The sequence below is a fragment of the Sminthopsis crassicaudata genome, chromosome 1 (genome assembly GCF_048593235.1).
Source record: "Sminthopsis crassicaudata isolate SCR6 chromosome 1, ASM4859323v1, whole genome shotgun sequence".
NCBI classification, from domain to species: Eukaryota; Metazoa; Chordata; class Mammalia; order Dasyuromorphia; family Dasyuridae; genus Sminthopsis; species Sminthopsis crassicaudata.
This window is the reverse complement of record NC_133617.1, coordinates 292,244,408-292,271,010: the sequence shown is the minus strand read 5'-3', so window position 1 is coordinate 292,271,010 and position 26,603 is coordinate 292,244,408. Positions and strand designations below refer to the sequence as shown.

Sequence of the window (26,603 nt, the reverse complement as noted above, 5' to 3'; positions counted from 1 at the left end):
AGTCTTTGAAGGACACAATGGAAGATCCGGATTTTAACTCCTGGCTGCATTTTGGGAATATTAGAACTGCACAGAAATGAAGGCTGCTCCCAGAGACTCCAAGAAAACCTCAACAGAGAATATTATATTTTAGAGAAAAAGAACATTACATGATGTGAAGAGCCAAACTGGTCTTCTCACAACATTCTTTATTGTGCACAAAGTTCATCTGGTTCTGTGCACTTCACTCAGCATCAGTTCGTGTAAATCTTTTCAGGTTTTTCTGAAAGCTGTGTTCATTATAGCAGAATAGTATTCCGTTACAACATACACACATGTTCAGCTAATTCCCAACCGATGAGCATCCCCTCTAAGTCCAATTCTTTGCCACCTCAGAAGGACCGGCTATAAATATTTTTGTACAGATGGGTCTTTTCTCCCTTTTTTAATGATCTCTTTGGGATACATTCCTAGTAGTGATATTTTTCACCACTTTAAACGTATTTTCCTGGGAAAAAATGTCAACAAAAGAACTTTGGGACGCAGTCTTAGGTTGAAGTATCTTCCCGAGCTCAGGAGAGGCTGGGATCTTCCCCGGCACCCCGCCCTCTTGCCTCCTTTCCCTCCCCCCCTCCCTCCCTCCTTCACTCCGTGACGTGCCGCAATGGCCTCTATCGCAGGCTCCGGGGGAACATGCGCACTGCCGCCACTTGTTTCTCGGCTAGCGCGAGCTCGCCGCCGCTCCAGTCAGTCTCCGCTGTGCGGGTCAGCGTGCGGACTGCCGGGGCTGCAGTGCCCCCTCGGGAATGTGACTGACCCGTGCCTGGGAAGCTTGGCGGCTCGGCTGTGCGTCTTCCCCGCCTCCACCTTTCCTCTTCTCCCTTTCCTTTAAAAAAGAAAGAAAGAAAAGAACACCCAGCAAGTTCCATCAGACACACTCCAGAGGCTCCCCTTAACCGTGCAGCTTCTTTGCAAGGCAGCGGCGGCGGCGGCGGCGGCACCAGTAGGAGTCGCCGGGAGCTGCTCGGGTCGCGCGCCGGTCCGGCGGAGCCCCGAAGCCCTAGCCGCCGCTTGCTGCCGCACAGTAGGCTGTGACTCGGGAGCCTTGCCCCGATCCGAGGCTTAGTGCGGACCGCGCCAGCCGTCTCCTTCTACCATCTACAACCACTGTCTCCTCCTGCGCTCCTGCTCCAGCTTCTGCTCCGATACAGCCGCGCTGGGCTGAGGCCAGGCTCCGCAGTCCCGGCTGCCACCCTCGACCCAGGCTGGGGCCGCTGCTGCAGCAGAGGCTGCTGGATCCCAGTAAGTTGAATACAGTTTTTCTGAAGTTGAATAAGGGGGCGGGAGACCGGGGGAGAAGAAACTAAGAGGCTGTGCTGATTTTGCATTAGTGTTTGTTTTTGAAAGGAGGGGGGCGGGCGGAGAGAATTGTGATGGGAGCTTGGAATTGGCTTGTGGCCCCCCTCCTCTCCAGCAGTGTTTCTGCGCTTGGCTGCAGCTTGGGGCTGAGGGTGGGAAGCGAGCCCCTTCCTTAGGCTTCACATAGAAGGGGGAGGGTGTCGGGTGACTGGTGGGAGTGGGTGGGCTAATTACCGTGTGACACCCCAGAACCTTGGACGGAGGCACCAGTTGGAAGCGTGCTTCGGGAGGACAGGTGCTCTGAGGGTATCTTGCCTCTTGCTAACCGCACATTCCAAACATCTTGAGTATGTGGTTTTGTGTGTGTATGTGAGTGTGTGTCCTAGGCTGATGTTGTGTCTCATGTCAAGTCTGCACTGGAGTTAATTCTGCGGGTTTCCGGCAGCCTAGGACTGCAATAGACCCATGTCTTCTGTGTGAAGAGAGCCAAGAGGAAAAGCTGCTTTTTCCAGGTCACTGGTCTGCATCTCTATCTCAGTTCTCAGGACTGAGGGGCAGAAGTTGTTAGTGTTTCTGCTATCGGGAACAGAGCCCTTGGGGGGGGGGGATAGATTTACATGCAAACCCAACATAGGAAGAGATATAAATGAAGCAGCAGCTCTAGACACGTGTTTTCATTTACCTTTGGAAATGCAGGGGAAATTGACAAAGGGCGAGGATTCTAATTAAGAGGACTCCATGACTTTACCTTAGCTGTCATTGTTTATGTAACAACTGTGAAGTCGCTCTGAGCGCCGGTAATAACTCCATCTCTCACTGCAGTGTCTGCAGCTTTGGGGCTCCCTTCTATTTGGTTAACATCCAACTTCATCAGTATTTAATGCAAATGCTGACATGCTATGGGAACCTGCAGCTTGAATCATAGAGCACTTTTCAAATTGAAAAGCCTTCTCTTAATAAAATAGCACAGAAGGAAGAGCTGAGTCTATTTTTCAAAACACCAGCACAAGGAATCAGATGCATAAATCACTTTTGAAAATCAGATACATTAAGTACATAGACTGTAGTCGCCTGCTTTTGAAGACGTTCCCTTATGTTTTTGTTTGTTTTTTTTTTTTTCACAAAAAGTAAAAAACATACTTGCCAGACAGTTGTTGAGTTAAGTGTACTGATGGGCCTAATTAACTTAATAAACAGAGAGAATGATTTATAGATAGCTGAACTGTACTACTCTGAAGGATAGAACTCTAACCTTTCTTTCTCATCAGTTCTCCAGAGGATTTCTTTTAAACACAGCAATTTATCATTGTTGGTGTTTAATTCTTGAGTTGATTAAATTAATAAAAGAAGAAGATTTTGAGATTCAGTATTATTATGAAATTATTAGACAGTGACTGTGGAAAAAGATTAAAGAAACTATTTTAGTATGTATCTGATATAGAAGGCATACTGTGCAGAACTGATCTCATTCCAATGTCAGGATTTTTTTCTGAATTTGGACTTAGGATAAAAGGATAATTTCATTATAAGCCTAGATATGTGCTAAGACCTATTCATTTAAGAGAAAAGCATATTATATTTAAAGTATTTTATCACACAAAACTCTTGTTCTGGGTTCTATGTATGCACATGTTATTTAATAGTGTAAATTTTCCTAATACCTTAAGGCAAATTATCAATTTCTATTTTTTTTAATAAAGCATGGAATATGTTATTTTAAAAAGTGTTATTGTTAGTCCCTGGCAATTTATTTGAAAATATCCTGGGCTCTCTTTTAAATATCTGCTTATTTACTTTCTTAGGATATTTAATATTAATGGAGAGTAAAGACTTGTAATTTATGATAGAAGATATCCTTTTTCAATTAGAAAATTACATGTGTGAGTATCACAGTCCTAGGAAATGTGTTTATAAATGGAATATGTTTTGAGTCTTTGAGACTGGTGGTCATTCAGAGATAGCAAAAATTGTTGAGCAAATTGTTATTTTTCCTCTGTGGGCATAATACTATATATAGTATTATTGATATTTTCCCCACCTTTCTAGATACAGCTGAAAGAACAACTACTGATTCTAAGCCACAAAAATCCATCAAATTTGCCCATCTAACTTAAAAAAAAATTATTTCTAATTCATCCTATTTTTTGTATGTTGCATTATAAAGTTAAGTAAGAATTATTTCTCCTTCACATAAAGTAACGATCTGTCACATTTTATTTGCACTCTAATGTTTCTTCAAGAATGTATAATTCTCTTGCTATATTTTGCTAAATAAATATAAAATAGTAAACTTCATTAAGCAGTCTTCTAGATTCAGGTTGAAAATGAGTTATGTGTGCACTACTTGTAATGTGTATCTTTTTACTATCTCCAGGACCCCAATAGTTAATGAAGACTAGGTCTTCATTCACTGAGCCTGGACTCAATAATTGTTGAATTACTTCAGTTGTGTCTGATTATTTGTGACCCCATTTGGAGTTTTCTTGGCAAAGACACTGGAGTGGTTTGCTGTTTCCTTCTTCAGCTTATTTTTACAAATGAGGAACTGAGGCAAACAGTTGAGAAAACTGAGGCAAATAGGCTAATGCATATTTGTTTCTTTCCTTTTACTGACATAAGGGCAGGGCCAATTGAGTCTGCCTTTTCACTAATGAAGGCATCCTAAGCCTATGTTTATCTTCATATTCCTAGAAAAAACATGGTCCCTACCTTCAAGGAGCTTACAGTCTACTATTTCAGGAGATAAAAGTAAGTGTCACCTTCTCAGCACAGTGGATGGAGTGCTGCTGGGCCAGAGACAGGAAAAATTCCTTTTTCTGAGTTCAGTCTAGCCTTAGACATTTACTAATTGTGTGACCCTGAGCAAGTCACTTAACCCTTTTGCCTCAGTTTCTTCAACTGTAAATTGAATTGGAGAAGGAAATGGAAAACTATTCCAATAACTCTGCCAGTGTGCTCTTCTCCTCTTCCCCCAATACAAATAGGGGTCATAGCTGAAAAAAAAACTGAACAACAAAAAAATCATACCTTTTGAAGGTAGACAAGGTTCTAAAGGGTAGAAATCATCAAAGACTTTGTGAAAGTAGCATTTGACCTGGGCTTCAAGGACTGACTGATTTTGTCAAGCAGAGAAAGGAAGTGTCATGAGTCAAATGAATAATAGCATAAGTAAAGATCAGAGATAAGAAAATATTAGGGGTATAATCTAGTGTCTGAAGGATAGGATACATATAAGAAATAACTAGGAGATTAATTATGCAATATGACTTGGAAGGGCCTTGGAATGAAATGTTTTTGTGAAGAACAATGACCTGACCAGGCCCATGCTTTAAGAAAAATAACATGGAAATGGTTTAGTGGAGAGCCCAATGGAGATGGTTGCAGTAGTCCTGGAGAGAACAGTGAGAGCTGTGAGATTGGAAGGGAGAGATGTGCTAGATGATTCCCAGAACTTTGTGCCTGACTGGATGGATATGGATAGAGAGCGAAAAGCTGAGGATTTTGAGTCTGAGTACTGAGAATGATGATGATATTACCAGAAACAAGGAAGTAGAACAACAGTGGAAAAGCCTCTTTGATGGGAGAAGATAACAAAGTCATTTTTGTACATGTTTACCTTGAGATCTTGAGATATCCAGATGGTGGGCAATTGAAAATGAAGAACTGGAGCTTCACAGAGAGATATGAGATAACACAGATTTAGGATTCATTCATAGAAGAATGATAATTAAGATCATGAGAATTGAGAGTTTGGAGAAAGGTGAAATTGTATTTAATTCAGTATGTATTTAAGAGCTTACTATGTGTTAGGCACTGTAGTTAGTAGCTCTTGGAGATTCAAAAGCAAAAATAATTCCTTCCCTCATGAAACTTATATGCACACCGATAAATAAATAAATATAAAATATACAAAATAGTTTTGAGATAGAAGGGATGAGAAGCACTAACTATTAGGGTCTTCTTGGCAAATATACCAGAGTATTTTAGCAATTCCTTCTCCAGTGCATCCCTATTTTTACACATAAGGAACTGAGACAGATAGGGATTAAATGATTTGCCACGAATCATATCTGAGGTCCAATTTAAACTCAGATCTTCTTGACTCCAGGCCCTGTGCACTATCTAACCACTGTACTACCTAGTTGCCCCATATACCATCTATATATTTATTTATGGACTTTGTGTTAAGGGCTGCTTCCCCATAGGGTACCCCTAATAGTGCTTTACCTTATTTCATCTTACCTTAACAATGTAACCCGATAAGTTACCTTGAATAAGTGGTTTTATCTTTATTTTGCAGATTAAAAATTAGAACATAGATAAGTGATGGCACCTCTAGGACTGATTCTGAGGGAAACCAGGAAGAACTCAGGCAAAGTCCTGTCTACTATCTATCATCTTGGCTTTGTCCTCTGTGATGGTAAATCTAAAATTGGGCAGCTGATTAGGGACAGAGCTGGCTCTAGATTTTGGTACCAATGAAACATGAGTGAATAAACTTAGATCATTTTCTTTTCTGTAAAATGGAGATAATAATATCTACCCACAGGATTATTGTGAGAATCAAATTATATAATTTATATGAATCACTTTGCAAAAACTTAGAGCACTATGTTAACTACATTACATCCTAGTGACCAGACAAACAGGAAATTTTGGGTTTTGGCTGTTACTGTGTTGGGCAATGGAAGACAAGTTGATTAGAGAAGTTTAGTGATTGCAGAGCTTGGATTGTGTATCTCTATGTCTTAAGCAAGTTCTGAAAATCACTCTCCTTCTAACCTCCATTTCTGTAGTATTTTAATGGTTAATAGTTTTAAAAATGGAAGTTTTTAGCCTTCATTATAACACATTTGACTTGATTCACAACAAATTTATAAGTGCAATGAACATGAAATTTATTGTTATTAATTTTTTTAACTCATAAATTTTCTCTTGCCTTCTCCTCAACCTTAACCTCCTTTATTTCTACATTAAAACAGTGTTTAAGAAACTGTTGCCCACTTTGTGTACCACTAGATCCAACTCCAGATGGTAATATGACAAGTTTCCTGTCTACAAACAGCAGTTGGTACCCACTGTACAAAAACTTAATATCTACATCTTTTGGGGGAAGAAGATAATAAGATTAGGAGGCCCAACCAACTTAAAAAAGGAAACCACATGCTAGTTTTGTGAAACAGGAAATATAAATCCTTCAAATGATAGTGGAACCATAGGGTATTTTATCTTTATAAGAGCAAATGTTTGTCTCATAGTAATATATTTGTAAAGGAAATGAGAAATATGGAAATCTGATTTTTCTTAGATGATTAAAACAGTTTTGTTTTAAAAACTTTTTAAAAAGTTAATAATAAATATTGAAAAAAATCATTCCTCCCCTCACTCTGTTCTCCCTTTCCTTCAGAGAATAGCATCTTATTCACAACAAAGTCATCTGTCATGTCCAAAGAGAATATCTTTTTTTAAAGAAAATTTAATGTATTAATCTGAAAGAATGATCAGTGATGATCATTTGTTTTCTCTCTTCTGTATCCCCCCCCCAATCTCCCTTCCCCATTTCTAATTCCCATCTCAACAATAATCACTAGGGGCTTTAAAAAGCCTTATTATGAGCCTCTCCAAAATATATATTCAAAATTTTTTCTCCTAATATCTAATGACTGACAATATATTGATTTTAGTGACATTGTATTTAGACTTAATGGAATCTTAATTATATGGGAATTCTTTGATACTTTTGTTTTAAATAATGTAAAGATGTAAATGAATTAAGTTCAGAGAATTGAACTTTAGATGTGATATTTAAGGCATGTTAAATAAACATTTAAGATATGTTTTATATGGGTTGGACTAAAAAGAAATTCTATCTGAAACCCTTTCAGTGCTATGAAGGGATCAATTCTTTTTTTTTTAAAATAATAACAATAAGCTTTTTATTTTTCAAAATACATGCAAAGATAGTTTTCAACATTGACTCTGCAAAACCTTGTGTTCCAAATTTTTATCTCTCCTTCCCCTCTCTCCCCTCCCTTAGACAGCAAGCAATCCAATATAGGTTAAACATGTGCAATTTTTCTATGTATGTATTTCACATTTGTCATTCTACACAAGAAAAATAAGATCAAAAAGAAAAAAAATGAGGAGCAGCTAGTTGGTGCAGTGGATAGAGCACCAGCCCTGAAGTCAGGGAAGACCTGAGTTCAAATATGGCCTCAGAAACTTAACACTTCCTAGCTGTGTGACCCTGGGCAAGTCACTTAACCCCAATTGCCTCAGCCAAAAAAAAAAAAAAAGAGAGAGAGAGAGAGAGAGAGAAAGAGATAGGAAAAAAAAAGTAAGTAAATGATATAAAAGTTAAAAATACTATGTTATGATCTACATTCAGTCCCCATAGCCCTCTCTCTAAAGGTAAATGGCTCTCCACTACAGGTCCATTGAAATAGGCCTGAATCACTGATGATTGTTGAAAAGAACAACGTCCATCAGAATTGATCATTGTATAGTCTTGTTGCCATGCACATCTCCTGGTTCTTTTCATTTCACTTAGCATCAGTTCATGTAAGTCTCTCCAGGCCTCTCTATATTCATCCTGCTGATCATTTCTTATAGAACAATAATATTCCATAGCATTCATTTACCACAACTTATTTAGCCATTCTCCAATTGATGGGGATCCACTACAGTTTCCAGTTCCTTGCCATTTCAAAAAGGGCGCCACAAACATTTTTGTACATAAGTCCTGTTTCCCTTTTTTATGATCTCTTTGAGATACAGACTCAGTAGAAACACTGTTAGGTCAAAGGATATGTGCTGGAACTCTATCTTTCCAGAAATCAGCAGGAGTCAGGATCACTAAACGTCTTTATTCTAGATCTTTACCGTCGCCTCCAACGCCAGGTCACAAGTGTGAGTGAGCGTGAGTTCCACCACCCAAGTTTTTCTTACTCCTCCCACACAAGTCACTTCCCTCTCTTTGTCTCACCAATCAAGTTAGCACTGAACAGCTGGGGAGGGTCAACCTTAAACAAGTTAATAGGGAACCGTCCAATTGGCAATTAGTCTCACGTGCTTCATCATCCAAGTGCATTGCTCAGTTCTAGCCCTTTACATCTCCCGCTTTCTTTTGTTTTAGACCACAGGAGGTCGTGCCATCCCTGACTTTTCAGGGAGATGAGAACCCCAAAAAGGAGGTGATCACGCCCCCCCTGACTTCTCAGGAGGGGAGATGAAAGCACTAAAAAGGAGATAATCATGCCCTCCCTGACATCTCAGGAAGGGAGATGAGAAGCACCAAAGAGAAGTGGGGATTTGCTAGCGGGTTTCTGGATTGAAGGGCCTTATTAGAGACAAGTATGCACAAACCCATCAGCATGGGAGTTATTACACAAGCACATAGCAATAACGCAGAGGCTATTAGTGGTGACTCTCCCCACAGTCAGTGCAGACTCGATGTGGTGTAACAAACAGGAATTGTACATGCAAGTAGTGATATAACAAACAATATAAATCAACATGGTATTGTAAGAGATTTCCAGAAGTCCTAGAAGGAGGGTATGTAAACACCAGACACACATACCCCTTCTTCAGCAACCAAGAGATAGTCCAAAACCAATCTATTGTCCATTGCTTCACTGTTAGGGAATCCAATGATCCCCGCAAGATTTTGAAGTCCAGCAACAGTCTTATGATGCCTCATAGAATCCAATGATTCCTGAGGACTTTCAGTCCTACAATAGTCTTATGATGCCTCAGAGAATCCAATGATTCCTGAGGACTTTCAGTCCTACAATAGTCTTATGATGCCTCAGAGAATCCAATGATTCCTGAGGACTTTCAGTCCTACAATAGTCTTATGATGCCTCAGAGAATCCAATGATTCCTGAGGATTTCAGTCCTACAACAGTCTTATGATGCCTCAGAGAATCCAATGATTCCTGAGGATTTCAGTCCTACAACAGTCTTATGATGCCTCAGAGAATCCAATGATTCCTGAGGATTTCAGTCCTACAACAGTCTTATGATGCCTCAGAGAATCCAATGATTCCTGAGGATTTCAGTCCTACAACAGTCTTATGATGCCTCAGAGAATCCAATGATTCCTGAGGATTTCAGTCCTACAATAGTCTTATGATGTCTCAGAGAATCCAATGATTCCTGAGACTTTCAAGTCCTACAATAGTCTTATGATGTCTCAGAGAATCCAATGATTCCTGAGACTTTCAAGTCCTACAATAGTCTTATGATGTCTCAGAGAATCCAATGATTCCTGAGGATTTTCAAGTCCAACAGTTTTTGATGTCCATGGGTCAAACGCCATAACTGCCAGGTTCTTTCAGTGGTGGGCACAGTCAGCAACGGAACCACCCGATGTTTCTTGGGCCTTCTCCTTTGTTTCAAGGGTCTGCTCCGTCTCTCTCCGATGGACAAGGCGAATACGGCTCATTGGCACCCATCTGATTCCTTCTCCATCTGTAGAGATACAAGCAAACCCTCTCCCCCAGGCAGTTAACCTATCTGGTCCCTTCCATTCACCACTTTCTGGGTCTCTCCACATCACTTGGCGATTATCTAAAGACAGTGGAGCTGCTCGCACTGGACACTGCCCTTCCGGTGAGTTATAAAACCTCTCTGCTGGAGCCAGTGCATCTTTGTCAAAAATTAAAATTTAATGGTATAGAGAACTAAATTTAGAAGTTCTCTAGGGTTACCCGTGGCTCCCCCTTTCTTTTGTTTTTGGAGGAGTGTCTTAATATCTCGGTTTCTTCTCTCTACTATTGCCTGCCCTTGAGGATTAAAGGGTATGCCCGTGGTGTGTAAAATCTTATACTGTGCACAAAAGTGTGTAAAATGTTTAGATGTATATGCAGGTCCATTGTCTGTTTTTATTGCTTGTGGCACACCCATAATTGCAAAGGGCTAGAACTGAGCAATGCACTTGGATGATGAAGCACGTGAGACTAATTGCCAATTGGACGGTTCCCTATTAACTTGCTTAAGGTTGACCCTCCCCAGCTGTTCTGTGCTAACTTGATTGGTGGGACAAAGAGAGGGAAGTGACTTGTGTGGGAGGAGTAAGAAAAACTTGGGTGGTGGAACTCACGCTCACTTGCACTCGTGACCTGGCGTTGGAGGCGACGGTAAAGATCTAGAATAAAGACGTTTAGTGATCCTGACTCCTGCTGATTTCTGGAAAGATAGAGTTCCAGCATTTGGCGCCCCACGTTGGGCGCCATTTGTAACGTGCTCTCCTGGCAGTTACAATTACTAGTCTGTCCTAGACCCACCAGAGTACCTTTGACCACTGTCCTCTGCAGTGTGAACTCTACCCGGCTCGCCTCCTCTGAGGCCTTCTAAGGTCTCTGGCCACAATCTCTTGAATCTATAGCTTAATAACTGGTAGCGCACTCAAGAACAACCACGTGTAATCTTAAAAGCCTTTATTATACCTACTCACATAATGCCCTGACTGATGCCCTGACTTGTTGGTTCCCTGGTGAACACCTGGTCAGAAGACGCACGTGTTCACTACCAAAACCCTTACCTCTTTTGGCTACCCATCTTGGCTTGGCCACCCAGGCTAGGGAGCCAGGGTGAAGAACGCCAGATTAAAGAGGGCGGTTGCTGCCTGCAGTGGGCTTACATAGGGCCTGTGAGGTCACACACACAGCCAATCAGCGAGAGAGTCACCCATTACAAAGCTATCTCAATATGGCCAGGATCCCGCCCAAGGGCAGTCCTAATATCTACAGAAATTACTTCCGGGCCTCAATCTCCCGATGCGCTGTGGCACCCATTTAAAGGGCCCTTACAGATATGCATATTTTTATAGCCTTTTGAGTATAATTCCAAGAATGGTGGATCCATTCACAACTCCACCAACAAAGAATCAGTGTTCCAGTTTTCCCACATTCCCTCCAACATTCGTCATTGTCTTTTCCTGTCATTTTAGCCAATTTGAGAGGTGTGTAGTGGAATCTTAGAAATTGCATTTCTCTGATCAATAGTGATTTAGAGCATTTTTTCTTGAGTTTTAATTGCCAACATTTTATTTTCATTCTACCCTCTTGCTTTTCACCTGTTGTTTCATGACCTTACATTCTCTACTTGCCAAACCTTGTGTTCTTTTGCATTTGACTGGCATCTTCCTTTTAGTTTGCTTAAAATATTAAAGGAAGAATCACCACTGACATTTGTACCAATTTAATTCTGAGCAAGACCCAACTTTGCTTGAAATAACCTTCGTGGATTTGTGTGGTGTCCAATACACACTAACAAATATGACTGTTCACTTTTTTGAATGCCCAAATATAAAAGTTTTGTTAAATAATCAAAAAAGCATATGTCATGGGTAGGATTTTAACTCAATTCTCATAAGAACATAAGAGCTACAACATGTTTGTTTGTTTGTTTGTTTTATCCATTTTGATCTGCTCTTTCTTGCTCAACCCAACAAAGATGGAAATATGTTTTAAAAGATTGTACATGTGCAACTTTTTCAGATTGCTTTCTTTCTTGGGGAGAGGAGAGGTAAGTAAAAGAGGAAGAAAAATTTGGAATAAAATTTTACAAAAATGAATGTTGAAAACTATCTTTACATGTCTTGGGAAGAATAAAATATTATTGAGAAAACAAAGAAACAAACAAGAACATAAGAGTTTGAAGAAATGTTGGAGGACATCTTGTTGAATTTCACATTTTACAAAGAAAGAAAATGACCTAAAAAGTCAATGTAAACTGCCCAAGTAACATAGTATAACAAAGTGATAGGATTCTGTCTTCATAACATAATTGAAAACATCTAAGTTGCATGACGCTGAGTCAGACACTGAATTCATATCTATATCTTCTTACTCCAAATCAATTATTCTTTCAACTAATGCATACATTGCTTTCTAGCAATTAGAGCTCTCAAAAAATAGTTATCTGAGTAAGAGTCAGTTTATTTGTGGGCAGCTAGATGAAGGCCCACTTGTTGGGTAGGTATTTATGCAGCAAGTAGGGTTGGACGAGAAGTCTTTTCCAATTCTGAGGCTCTGGGCTTCCTTTTGCGAGCTCTTTGAGAATAGGGACTGTTTTATCTTCTTCTGTATCCCTAGCATTTAGCACAGTGTCTTAGGCACTTAATAAGGGTTTATTGAATGATTGTTTGAATGGTCCTGGGATCTTAGCTAAAAGCCATGGGAAAAACAATCACAACTAAACTAAAACAGGTCATTAAGATAGTTGGATGACTGACATAGAAGACAGCTAATAGTTTGTACAATTAGTAACTGTGATTTGAGGTATAATAAAGAGATCAGGAAATAATAGCTTTAAATGAAAATTTACTGTAACATCCTTGAAAGCCAAGCGAAAAGAAGAATATGAATATGAAGTAAGTAGGAGTAGTTGGAGAGAGGTAAATTTGAAGAGCTAGAAATATAGCAAAAGAAGAGTTTTAGAAATCATGTTTTTGGTGTCCATATAGATTATGCAGTCCTATTAATTCCAGCATTAGAAAAATTATTTTTCATTATGTATGACATTATAATTATATAATGAAATTATAAATTGTGGGATTTTGTTTTCTCCTTGATGGTGGTGGAAATTACTAGAGATATGGGGAAAACAAGAAGACCACCTGGAGCCTCAATCAGCAACAGATGGCCTGTGGCTTTTGAATATACTGAATAAAGTCTTTAATGGCATAGCATTTGTGTAGCATCTCTAAAAGGGACTTCATGAATGGTTGTTTAGAAATATGATTTTTATCACAATTATTAAAATGAATAAGTTTTGATTTTGCTATCTGGGCTATACAAATAGCCATAAAGTAGTAATAAAACGATGATTTTTGTTGTTGTATGGTGTAACCAGTCATTGCTGTATGACTACATCATTATTCTTTTAAGATAAAGAAATTAAGATTATTTTTATGAACTATGGACATATACATAGAGAGGATGAAGGTAAAATTTTGTATATGTGATGGGGGGTTTTGTTGTTTTTACTGGTCAAGTTAAAATACCATATTATAGAAATTAAATGTTGGCAAGGATTCAAATACCAGTATTGTGCAACAAGTTATTTTTGCAAATATCAGTGATTACATTTCTATAGCACTCATCCACACATTTGCACAAGTAATTGTTGATAAGTTTACTATAATAAGAAGTCTTAGGTGTTCTGAAATACTGCCTCTTTTACTTATGTGCAAAGTTAAAAAAAATCACTGATTTATGAGCCAAGTGAATAAAATAATCATGAAAATATGTGATGGAATAACCTTTTCATGTTTCTTTAGATACATTACCTAGATTAATGAGTCTGGAAGGAGTATAATGGAAGTAGTAGTACTTGATAGTACTGAATCTGGAGACAAGTGTAGTTTGAAAAGCATTGGGAAGTGACGTGGAAGCCTGGTTCTAGGTAAGACAAAATAAAAGCTTTCAGAGTCCAGGTTCCCAGGAATAGGATCCAGGTAGTTAAGTTGGAGGTTGTTGAGGACTGGATGGAGGCAGCAGGATCTGGAAATGGCAGGGTTTACCATCAATGTAGGTAATCCCTTCAATGATGCTAATCTCTACCCATCCATGTTGGTATAACTTTTGCCTAAGTCCTGTCATGAATCTTCCACAAAGAGTCCACTCAATATTCTTCAGGTCTTTAGTTCTTTTGACATTGTAGGTATACCAATGGATATTTAAAAGCAGGTACAGCATCCCTACAAGTCACTGGATGGGAGAGTCAGGAGGGAGCATGTGCAGACAAGATAAACCATTATTTCCATTATCTTGGACACCTATTTTCTCTTAGACTCTGATGGAGACAAACCATCAAAACCATCCAAAATTGGAATACCAATTTTCCCATTTCAGTGTCTGCAACATGTTGGGGCATAACTCATCGGGAAATAAGGCTGACAGACACTCCTACATTAACTACAACCACATCTGTTAAAACTGAGAAAAGAGAATTCTTGTCACAAAAGTCTTCATTATCAAATGTTCAACAGTAGAAAATTAGATGATTTTATCAATGGAAGTGACATTAAAGAAGAGGCATTGATATGTGGTTTGCCAATGAGTTATAAGGAAAATGAGTTGTAGTTTCCATCTGACTGGCAAATGAGATTTTCCATATGTATCACCCCCTTTAAAACAGGTTTTCTGAGTGTAGGGACTATTCTACTTTATTGTTTAGATCTTTAGACTTGGTACAATGCTTTACATATAGTAAGCAATTAATACATGCTTCATTCATTTATTTATTTACTTAGTGTGGGGGAGATCTGGTTGTCAAAAGTGAATAGAATTCCTGAGCTGGAGTCAAGAATACTCATTTTCATGGGCTAAAATCTGGTTTCAGACATTTATTATCTGTCACTTCACCTTGTTTGCCTTGATTTTTTTCATCTGTAAAATGAATTGGAGAAAGAAATGATAAATCACTCCAGTATCTTTGCCAAGAAAACCCCAAAAAGGATCACAAAAATCAGACATTACTAAAATAACTAAACGACAATAACATTTTTTTGCCCTTTATCACTCACTCTTAGTATGACTGCTTAATCCTTCTCATTTTAGTATTTTTCTAAAACATAAATCTTCAATATTTTACAAACTGTGTAAGCATTATGATTATGATTTTTTTGACATGTGAGATTTTATAATACCATTCTTGGGGTAATTTTTTTAATTGCTGAAATGGATGGTCCAATGAGGAATCTGTCATATTTGTCCCTCTTAAATTATTCTTCTTTTTAAAGGTTAATGATGTAGCTCACTTTCTTAACTTTTTTTTTTATCTGTGTAATCATCTAGGTATCTATTTACCTATCTATCCATCATTTTATGAATAAACCTTAAAAACATTTTGGAAAGCTAAAAGAATTATGGTTTCATTAAGCAGTATGCAATAAATGAGTTCCAAATCTCACCATAGAAACCATATCTATGTATGTATCTATAGAGGATATAAAATCATAATAAATTAAGTTCTACAAAAGTCAAAGAGAAGTTTCTTAATTGAACAATTGTTTTTATCTTCTAAGTTATAATTCCCTTAAAGTAATCTGAAGTATCTTCGTTATGTCAGATCCTTTGTATGAATAAATATTAATAAATTAATGAAATCATAGCTATATTTATGAATGTTCTTGAAAAATATGGTCTATAATGGCATATTCTATCTATTCAGAAGGTGATTAGGAAGCTTGTCAAATGAATATTTCCAGAGGAAAGCAATTTCTAATATGTTGCATGTGTTAATGCTTATCCCTAAATATCAATTTGAAGCTTCACAAGGCCAATTTTGCATTTTACCTTCAGAAATAATATTGAATATAGGTGTCTTTGGACATAGAGTGTTTCTTCCTGGCTTAATCTTTTGTTCTTGATGCTTTTGTTTAGAAAAAAATAAATTTACAGAACAAATGAAAGGAATTTATTACCTGACTCCTTGATTATTCCAATAACCTGAAAAGAGAATTCTAACACCAGTGAGTTGTCAGTCCCCTTTTCTTTTTTTCTGTACATGCCACTAGATTCCAGATTGAGCTTTCTTAAATATGTTTTGGCATTAGATCATTCTGCTAAGCAAAAATCTTCAGTTCTTCCTTGTTGTCTGTAGCCTCTTGAGAAACACATTCAAGGCCCTCCATGACCTACTTCCCTTCCCAGCTATATCTGACTTAAATAAGCCCACAAGAACCATGTACTCTAGCCAAGATGATATGCTTATTCCTCATCCCAAGATACATCAATTTAATCTTCCTAAGATGCAGGTCTGACCCTGCCACTTCCTTCTTCCAAATGCCTCCCTCTTACCTCTAAGAACAAATAGAAAATCTTCTTTGGTGTTCAAAACCCTATATAACTTCTTCCTCTTTCCCCTTCCAGTCTTCTTAACTCATCATACCAGTGACAATGGCCTCTTTGCTGTTCCTCAAACAAGACCTTCCTTCTGACTGTGGACATTTTTACTGATTATTCTCTCTTCATCTCTGCCTACCGGCTTCCCTGACTTTCTTCAAGTCTTACCTTGTTCAGGAAATCTTTCCCAATCCCCTTTAATTCTAGTGTTTTCTTTTTGTTGATTATTTCCAACTTATTCTCAATAGTTTGTTTATATTTTCTGTATATTGTCTTCCTATTAGACTGAGCTCCTTGAAATCAGGAACTGACTGCCTCTTGTTTTTCTTCATATTCTCAGAACTTAACACAGTGCCTAGAACATAGTAAGGACTTGATACATGCTAATTGACTGACTGCCTACGGTATTTATTCCTTCTTCTGGACATTTTGTAAATTGTTCCTTCCTTTTGGAAGACCCTTACCATTCATGTGCAAAGTCTGTCCAACTGAAATACCGCCTCTTCCCTAAAGCATCATGATAGAAAGATTGAACTTGGATTATGCCTTAGAGTTTATATAAACCAATTATATTTTAGTGGTCAAGACACTTAGGCTTTAAGATATTAAGATATTTAGGAAGTTAAATGACTTACCCAAAGTCATAGAGCTACTATGAAAAGAACACAAGATTGGATGTCACAAGATTGGGGTTCATATCCTGTAGATTAAATTTAACTACCTGTAAGTCATTTTCACTTTCTGAGACTGTTTATTTATCAATAAAATGAGGAAGCCCATCTTTCTCTAAATCCTATAATCTTGTTATAGCAGAATTGGGGCTAGAATCCCCATTTCCCCAATCACAAAATTCAGGACTGTCCCCTGAATCACTTCAGTCCATATTTTTCTTTTTAGTCTATAGCACTTGGTGTTTGCAGTCACTAGATATTCTATCACTTTACTTTTAAGAAATTTGACCTTAGGTGCTTATTGCTATATGACTCTGAGTAAAGCCTTAGTCCCTGTTTGAGGTACCTCAGTTTCTTCCTCTGTACAATAATAATAATAATAAATATTAGCTGCATCATAGAATTGTTGTGAGAATCATATGAGATAGTACTTATAAAACTGCACACTTTAAAGCATTATCAAAATACTAGTTGTAGTTATCACCAAGCATCACTTGCTGCTTCAAGATTACTGTGGGATGCTGGGATGCTGGGATGCTGGCAATCCAGGCCTTGAGGGCCTATGATCCAGCTCAGGTGGCTGCTTGCTCCCAACTGGAGGAGATATCCCTTCTGATGAGGGGCAGGCTATAGGATGGCTGCAAGGAATGATTTGGATCCATACAATATGCTAGTCCCAAAAGCAGCAAAGGAAGAGCCCAACCTGGTGCCTTCCATCATTGCTAAGTGAACAGTGGTATGTATCTGTGAAGAGGACAACAGTTCAGTCGTCTGATTCTAGCTTCATGAAGGTGAGACTCAACATTACCCTAACTGTGAAACCATTATAAACTGGAACTCCACCAGATGAGCCAGTGAGTCATTGGATTGGCTTACTTGAGATGAGTTATAATGTTTTCTTCCCTCCAACAAAAGATTAACCATTTTCATTAAACAAACAAAAAAACCCTCATAAATTCACTTTTATTATTATTATTATTATTTTTTTTTTGCTTTTCTTTGTGGGTTTTTGTTTTTGCTGAAGCAATTGGGGTCGTGACTTGCCCAGGGTCACACAGCTAGGCAGTGTTAAGTGTCTGAGGCCAGGGCTAGTGCTCTATCCACTGTGCCACCTAGTTGCCCTGCCATAGCTTTTTAATTTGACTATAAATTCTTCCTCGTTGTGGACAGGGGCAGCTAGAGTAGCGCAGTAGATAGCTTTCTATCAACTTCATGAGTTCAAAGCTGACCTCTATGACTCTGGGCAAGTCACTTATCCCTGTTTGCCTCTGTTTCCTCATCAGTAAAATGAGCTAGAGAAGGAAATAGCAGTCTAGTATCTTTGCCAAGAAAATTCTAAATGGGGTTGGGTTACAAAGAATCGAATGACTGCAATGATTCAACGACGACAAAATACATGGGCAGCCTTACTCAGTGTGGTTGAGTGGAAGATTCATGAAATTTGGAGGCAGAAGACTTTGATTTGAGCTCTGTGACTGAGCAAGTTATGATCTCTTTAAACTTCTATTTCTCCAACTAATAAAATATTGTTAATGATACTTGCTCAGTTTTCCTTACAAGTTTGTAGATATTCATTAAGTATTTGTTGAGTGAATGATGTAAATTTTCTATTTCTATATATTTTTTCCTGTTAAAAGAAGGGCCAGAAGAATTGGGCAGAGTTGTATCTAGAGTTTCATTGGTGAAGATAATTCTAGGTAAAGAAAATCTCTTTAACCATGAAAATCAACTGTTCTACAATACATAATCTACATAGTTGCCTTGGGGCACTTGGAAATTAAATGACTTGCCCAGAATTACACAGCCAAACTCTGGATCAATTAACTAGCCTTAATTAATGCCTTTTATTTGCCAGGCACTTGCTAGGCATTAGGGACATAGATAAAAGTGAAAATTCCTATCGTCAAATTTACAAATCTATAGAACCATAGATTTTCAGCTAGAAGGGAATTTCAGAGACCATCTAATCCAAATCTATCATTTTTGCAGATGAAAAAACTGAATCCCTGGCAAGATTTAAATCATTGTCCTCTGACAGCTTGGTGGCACAATGGATAAAGCCCTGGAATCAAAAGGACCGGAGTTGAAATCAAACTCAACACAATAGCTTTGTATTCCTAATCAAATCATTTAACCTCTGTCTTCCTCAGTGTTTTCATCTGCAAAATGGGAAGAATAAATAGTACCACCTTCTCAGAGTTATTGTGAGCATCAAATGGCATCATATTCTTAAAGCTATTTGCAACTCTCAAGGTTCTATTTAAATGCTTGTTTTATTTATTATTATTACTAATCCTCTGACTCACTTTCTACTGTTACATGTTTAATAAAGATAACACTACACAAACACAAAAACAAAACTATATAAAATATATGTTATAATTTCATAAAATTAATGAAGGATTGATGTAGAAGATGGGGGCTGAACTGAGTCTTGAGAAGGACACAATGAATTGACCTTGGACACGTAACCCTGCCTCTGTTTCATTATTTGTAAAAGGAGCTGGAGAGAGAAATGGCAAACTAATCTAGTTTGCCAAGAAAATTCCATAAAGAATGGGTAGACTAAAATGACTAAACAACAATTCCCTATTGTGAATAAGATAAATTTTACAGTTTGATGTCATTTAAAATCTTCCAATCTGACCTCATTACAAAAAGTCCCATTTTTTTGTCTCATTTCCTTACAGTTATTATATATATATATATATGTACACACACACACACACACACACACACACACATATATATATAGTTATAAAATAAAAACAGATTAATCATTCAATGTGCATTTCAGTGCCAGTTACATATATAAGAAAATTATGAGAAACAAGACTGTATGTGTCATATTGTGTTTCACAGATTTTTACATATGCTTTTTATATTGGAGAAACTTAACCAATGAATTGAAGATTTATTGGGCTGCCAGATGCCCCATGCATCTTTGTTTCAGCCAAATGCAAATATGCTAATCCATGACATGTTGTTAGCATTCTGTTGACTTGATTTGACATTACTGCACTGCTTACTACCAAGGTAGATAATTAAACTGCATTTCACACTCATCTTTGCAAGAAAAGTGATTTCATTACCAGGTTCTATATATCTTCATTTTTTTTTTAAAGGCAAACCCTCAGATTTGCTCATCTTTTCATGTTTACAATTCGTATTTTTCAGATGTTTTTAATTTCAATAGACAACATGATACCACTGGATAATCATAATCAATATTTTTTAATATTAGACTATTCAATATTCTAAGAATTATTCTTAAGAATATTAAGAGATGATTAAAATAACTACTTATGACTACTGTGCATATTCTTTTTTCTTTTCCTTTCAGTAGATTTCTATTTCTTGCTTCATATTTAGTCCTGAGCCTGTCAAAATTCAAGTCTGCAGCTTTTTTTTTTTCTTTTCTGGTTGATATGTACAAGGCAGGCTCATGTTCTCATTCATGCTAATTCATTCACTGCTTTATTTTCATCTGTCACTAAAGATTGTGACACATATAAATTATAGATTTTTTCTTTAAGACAGCAAATTAATTTAAAATATTAAGAAAGAATTGATATTGCTTTTATGTATTATTTATAGATCCTGTTAGAACAACATTAGCAGAAGCTTCCCAGATATATTTATCTGAGGCAAAATCTAAAATGAACAAAATTTCAGATGCTCATAGAATTATGGAATTAGGACTATAGGGAACTTTAGATATCATCTAATTCAACTCTCTTATTTTATATTTGAGACTACTGAGGCCACAGACCTCAAAAGAGTTTTGCCAAAGGTCATATCATATAAATGTCAGATTCGAACTCTTGAGCTCCAGCTCAAAATGGTACTTATTTCTTCCTTTGCACTATTCTGCTACCATTTCCCAGTTACATTTAAAATTTTTTCAACATTCATTTAAAAATTTTTTGAGTTCCAAATTCTCTCTCACCTCTCCCCCACCCATTAAGATGGCAAACAATATGGTATCAATTTTACATTCCACTGTCTCTTGAAGATGGTTTCTTTACATGTTCTCTCCCCTCACTTTCTTTCTGCTGGATTTTAGAATAAATTTGCCCAGGGTCAACATTTATGGTTTAATTTTTGCATGGCTTATTTTTACATTATAACTATGGCTAATGTGCAATTGAAATAAGAACTTTTAGTGCCTGACTTAAAAAGTGTTTTGGGGCAGTTGAGATGAAAACAGCCTTCAAGGAATTATGCTGGGTGGTTTAGAAAAGGACTGCTGTGGAGCCACAGTGACTGAGAATAAAACAAAGCACCATGGCATAAAACTCCCATTTAGTTGAATGGTTTCTTTCTCCCACAGTTTTTAACCTTTCAGATTGGCTGACTTATTTGTTAATAGTAGCATGCCAGCACCTGAATTTATTATAGAATTTTCCTTTTAATAAATAATAACATTTCCAAAATTGTTGTTCTCTATAGTGTTTATAATAAACAGCTCTGGGCTGACAGTGAGCATTCTTCTCTCATACTGTTTTATAGCCACAGGCCATTTGGCATTTGGATATTCTTCTTATGTATTTTCTCAGCATCACATATCCTGAAAACAGTCAGCTCTGGATTAGAATAAACCCTTTGCTTCCACATTTAGTTGAGAATTGAGAATTTTTTTCCCTTTCTGCTTCTTTTTTTCCCCTTCTTCCCCTACTATAATTCAGTTTCTGGTTGTCAGGACCTCAAGTCTGATATACTAGGTAGCTAGTACAAAAGGCTTTCCTTTTATAGAGGGTTGTGTTAGCTCAAGGGAGTAATAACTTCAGTAGCAATGTATAAAATGTGCCCATATCAATGTCGCCTGTCTTAGATTGCAAATAATCATATGGCAAGAATGGTATCTGTTTCACTCAACTTGTGCCTTTCCCAGCATATAGTGTAGTGGGAGAGACAGATGAATTCTTGATAAGAGGTTTTGATGATGATAAAATAAACATGGCTTTAGTTCTGATCTAATAGACATACTCTGACACAGGGATGGATTTGGAAAGGATAATAGCTCTCTGGCCAGATGTAAAACCAAGCTATTTGTGGATAAAATTAACCCAGTCCCTTGAGAACAAAAGAGATGAGTTGATATTTATCTTCATCCATTTTGGTTGGAAATAATCTCAGAAAAGAAGCAGAGGTAGAGGCCTCGCCTAAATTGTTCTCTGGGGTTTTATGAAGAATGCAGAAAGTCTTATGAAATTAAAAAGTCAACTTTCTAATGAGTTAAAATATAAAATCGATTTTTAAAATTCATTCTCTACATATTTATTGAGTATATAAGGATTGCTATTTGTTATATAAAATGTATAATACATACATACATATTGTACATAATATATGTATGTATACCTATATTTGTATATTATATATATAAATGTATACCTATATATACATATATATATACTTATATACATATATACTTGTATACATAGATATATATATGAAAAACCATTCTTTTTTTTTTTTTTAAATCTTAACTGTACCATAAGCACGATATATTCTTGGCTATCCATGCCTTTCTAAACTTCTGTATCACCTAAGGCTAAAAAAGTGTTTAAAAGTAGATCTTGGGATAGAGGGGAAAGAAATACATATTAGATTTCTCTTTGGGTAATTTTCTCTTTTATGTCAATAAATATTTATTAAAAACCTACTATTGCAATAGATTCTGGAGATTGTAAAAAATAAGTTCAGCTAAGACAAAAATCTCCTTGCAAATAGTTTCATCTTTCTTTATTCACAATATTTAAGATAGGACTATACCTTGAACTAATGTAGGCTCATGATTCTTCTGAGAGTTGGTTTAGAATAGTAGGTAGAAAGGGTGATTTGGATTTAAGGAAAGTTATGTGCATATCCTACTTCTGACAGTTATTAACTGTCACATGATTTAGGGGTTTCTGACTTTTCTGGTGTTCATATTTGTGAAGGAAAGGAAAGGGAAAAAATGAAACAAAATAAATATTTATACTACTCTGAAACAGTCATTGTACTAGGTATTTTAAAGATATTATCTCATTTGATTCTCACAATGACCCTGGGATATAGATTTTGTTGTTAATCTCAGTTTACTGTTGATTAACAATAAAACATTACAAAATAATTAAATAACAATAAAAATTGATAATAAATGGTTAACACATTAAACGGCTTGCCCAGAGTTACACAGTGTCTGAAGCTGAATTTGAACTCAGATTTTCCTGACTCCAATCCCAGCATGCTATCTAGCTGCCCACCAGACATGTGTTTTATGCCATAAAAAAACAACTGCCATTTATATATCCCTTTACAGTTTGCAAAGTACTTTATAATCTAAAAATAATCTTTTGAGGTAAGTACTCAAGTAATTATTCCCATTTTTTACTCCAGGCATTATTCCCATTTTATAGATTAAGACAACTGGAGCTCAAAAGCCAAGCGACTGTCAAGGGTTTTTCAAACATTAAGTTTCAGAGGTAGTATGTGATGCTCAAGAACATCCAGAGAAGTTTATATCAAATTCCAGTTGAAACCAAGAATGATAAATGGTTACTCATCCCTTTTGATCTCAAAGGATAAAGGTAATTTTACCCATAAATAGCTTATTTTTAACCTCTGGCCAGAGAGTAATTTATCTTTTCCAAATCTCTACTTGTCTGTTTGGCTGTTAAATCAAAACTCAAAAATTTTTTTTTTCATCTACTGCCAAGTCCAGAGCTCTTTCCACTACAACACCAATCCAAAAGTAAACAGGAATCCCTTTGATAAATATACTGGACAAGAGTCATCCAGTGAGGGTAAACCTACTAGGTAACCTGTCACTATACAATTATAGACACATCAGTCACTCTTCTGGGATTTCTGTGCCTTGTTATACTGCCAGGATAGTTCTGGCCAGTGCAGTTCTCCTCCACCATCTTCCTACACATCCTTTAAAATAACAGACTTCTGTGCATAAAAAACCACAACGGTCATTATTCCCTACCAGAATAAGAATATCCTCCACTCCAGCTCTGGCAAGGTAGCTAAGTGGCAAAGAGAATAGTTTATATCTTGCCTCAGATACGTAGTAGCTATATGACTGGGGGAAATCACTTCATTTTTATGTAGAGCACCCTCCCTGGAGTCAGGAAGAATTGAATTCAAATATTACGCTTACTGTGTGACTCTGGGCAAGTTACTTAACTTTGCTTGGCTAAATTTCTTTAAAATGAACTGGAGAAAGAAATGGCAAAGCGAGTGTCTTTTCTAAGAGTACCCTCACCATGGACATTCATGAATATAATTTCTTCTTCATATATATATATATATATATATATATATATATATATATATATATATACTTTCTTTATCTGCTAATTTGTTATATATTTTGAATACTCCCTGATGTTCTGCTGAGCACATGACAATGTTCTCTTTTGTTTTGCCTTATTTTGTTTTATATTTCTTTTCTGTGAATAAATTTAAAAAATAAGAGTACTCCAAAATAGTGTCACAAAGAGTTAGACATGATTGAAATAACTCAAAAATAACAAAAGCCCCAGTTTCCCCATCTTTAAAATGGAATTAATAATGGTACTTACTTTGTCTGGTTGTTGTGATGATCAAATTAGATAAAATGCTTTGTAACAGATAAAGGGCTGTATAAAGTAGTCATTATAGCTATTATGTAGTTTCTACTTGAAAATCTCTAATAATGGAAGCCTTCTGTCATTTTTTTTTCATAACTCCAATTGTTCCCTTCATATTGAGTTAAAATCTGCCTCTCATTTTAACTTGTAGTTATTGCTCCTTGTTCTGCCCACAGGAGCCAAATATGTCTCCTCCTTATTCATGTAGCATCACTTCAAATATTATTTTTTGTTTCCCCATGAGACTTCTTCAGCTTAAACATCCCATCTTCCTTTAATAGGATGGTCCCCAGGCCTCTCTCATCTTTCTATCACCCTTCAATGGATGAGTCTCTTTGTTGGCTCTCACCCAAGACATTACAGTATATACCCCATGCTTTGGCTGAATTCCATACTTTGGAAGACACTTCTTTCTCACCTCTGCTTCTTAGAATCCCTAATTTCCTTCAAAAATTCAGCTCAAGAGCCACTTTATCTCTATAGTTCTTCTTGATCTCCCCTAGCTCTAGTAACCCCAAACAATTTTGTATTTCAGTGATTAATAAATGCTTGCTGACTGTATATAACTATATGCACACATCTTTGTTAGACCATTAGTTTTTTAAAGCAGGAACTGGTTCAACTTATCTTTGTATTCCTAGCCTTATTTCAGGGTCTGGCATTTAGGTAATGCATAAATATGCTTGTTCATTGATTGGTTGGGCAGAGTTACTGTATAGAAAAGCTGGGTTAATAACTGAGTAGACAGTATTTAAGAATTAGTGAATGGCTAAACTCTATATTCATATAACCCAAGATATGCTGAATTAGTGCTAATAGTTCTGATTATGATTTCAGTAAGCTTTCTTAATGTTAATTTTGCAAACCTATTTACTCTCTTACTATAAACTTATACCTAGTATTAGCCCATAATTCCCCAGAGCTACCTGGAAAAATCAGAGTAAAGCAAAAATAAATGAATAAATAAACGGATAAAGTATATTTTTGTCTCAGGTATCTCTCATCTTGGCTTTTCTGCCTATTCAGCTTCATATCTAGGTTCTGGAAGTTCTGATCTTTTATACATAACTGCTTCTTTCCCAGGTTTTCTAAGTGTTCTCTGATTTACTTCCAGATACCCTACAATCATAGGATCAATTCCTTCTCTGCAATGACTCCCACTTCTCTGCAACACAGTTTTGGAGAACTAAGTTTCTTGCTAGATAGATTCAGGATTTCATAGGATAATAGATTTTAAGCTCAAAGGCATTTTAAGGAACATCTGTTCCAATACTTTAATTTTACAAATGAGGAAACTGAGGCTCATAGATATTAAGTGACTTAACTATAGTCACATAGGAGCCACAGCTAGGATTTGAATTCATATCTTCCAACTCCAAATTCATAACTCCTTCCACTGTATTGTACTGCTTTCTCTACTTTTAGAATGTAGTTTCTCAAGTTTGCAAAACTTCTGTTTTTAGGAAGTTCTCTACTACTTAAAAAGCTGACCCATTAATTATCTTAACCAATCAGTCTTGACCATCTCCTTTTAACCTTTCATTGTCTGAAGCTGGCTTTTGTCTCTGAATACATAATTAGTTACCTTCACTGAAACCCCCTGTACCCTACCCTTCTCTTGTAGAATGAAGCAACACATTTCTTGAAATGTTATAAATCAAATATAAATTCAGTAAAATTTCTTAAAGCATCTATTGTCTTCGGTGCTTTCTACTGGAGAGAGAGAAGAAATAAAATGAAACCAGCCTAGTCTCCAATTAGGGGGGCAGTAAAGAGAGAGAGAGTGGGAGAGAAAGAGAAAGGGAGAAAGAGTGAAGGAGGGAGAGACAGAGAGAGATGTATCAGCTGATCCTGGAGAGAGAAAGACCCAGTTTTCTGGGTTGAAATCTGGTCTCAGGTACTTATTAGCTGTGTGCCCTAGGCAAGCCAACTTAATCCTGCCTGCTTCAGTTTTCTCCATCTGTAAAATGAGCCAGTCTTACTTGTGGCTCCAAAAAGCCATAGCATGTTCAGGCCACCCAGGTAAAACTTTCAGCAAGTAGGCTAAACCAGATTGAGGGTAACCCCTAAACTTTGGCCGTCAGACCCATTGATGAGTTAGGAGGATGTCGACC

The 26,603-nt window shown here is 36.9% G+C and overlaps 1 protein-coding gene across 2 annotated transcripts in view; it reads left to right on the top strand.

The window, feature by feature from the left end:
* The first annotated feature begins 658 nt into the window (after positions 1–658).
* The window catches only part of PAG1 (phosphoprotein membrane anchor with glycosphingolipid microdomains 1), a 220,375-nt gene continuing 194,430 nt past the window's right edge, over positions 659–26,603 (top strand). For both annotated transcript variants that reach the window (XM_074278960.1, XM_074278959.1), the window contains exon 1: positions 659–1,281. The gene's annotated coding sequence lies outside the window, so the exon portion shown is untranslated. The remainder of the gene's footprint in view (positions 1,282–26,603) is intronic.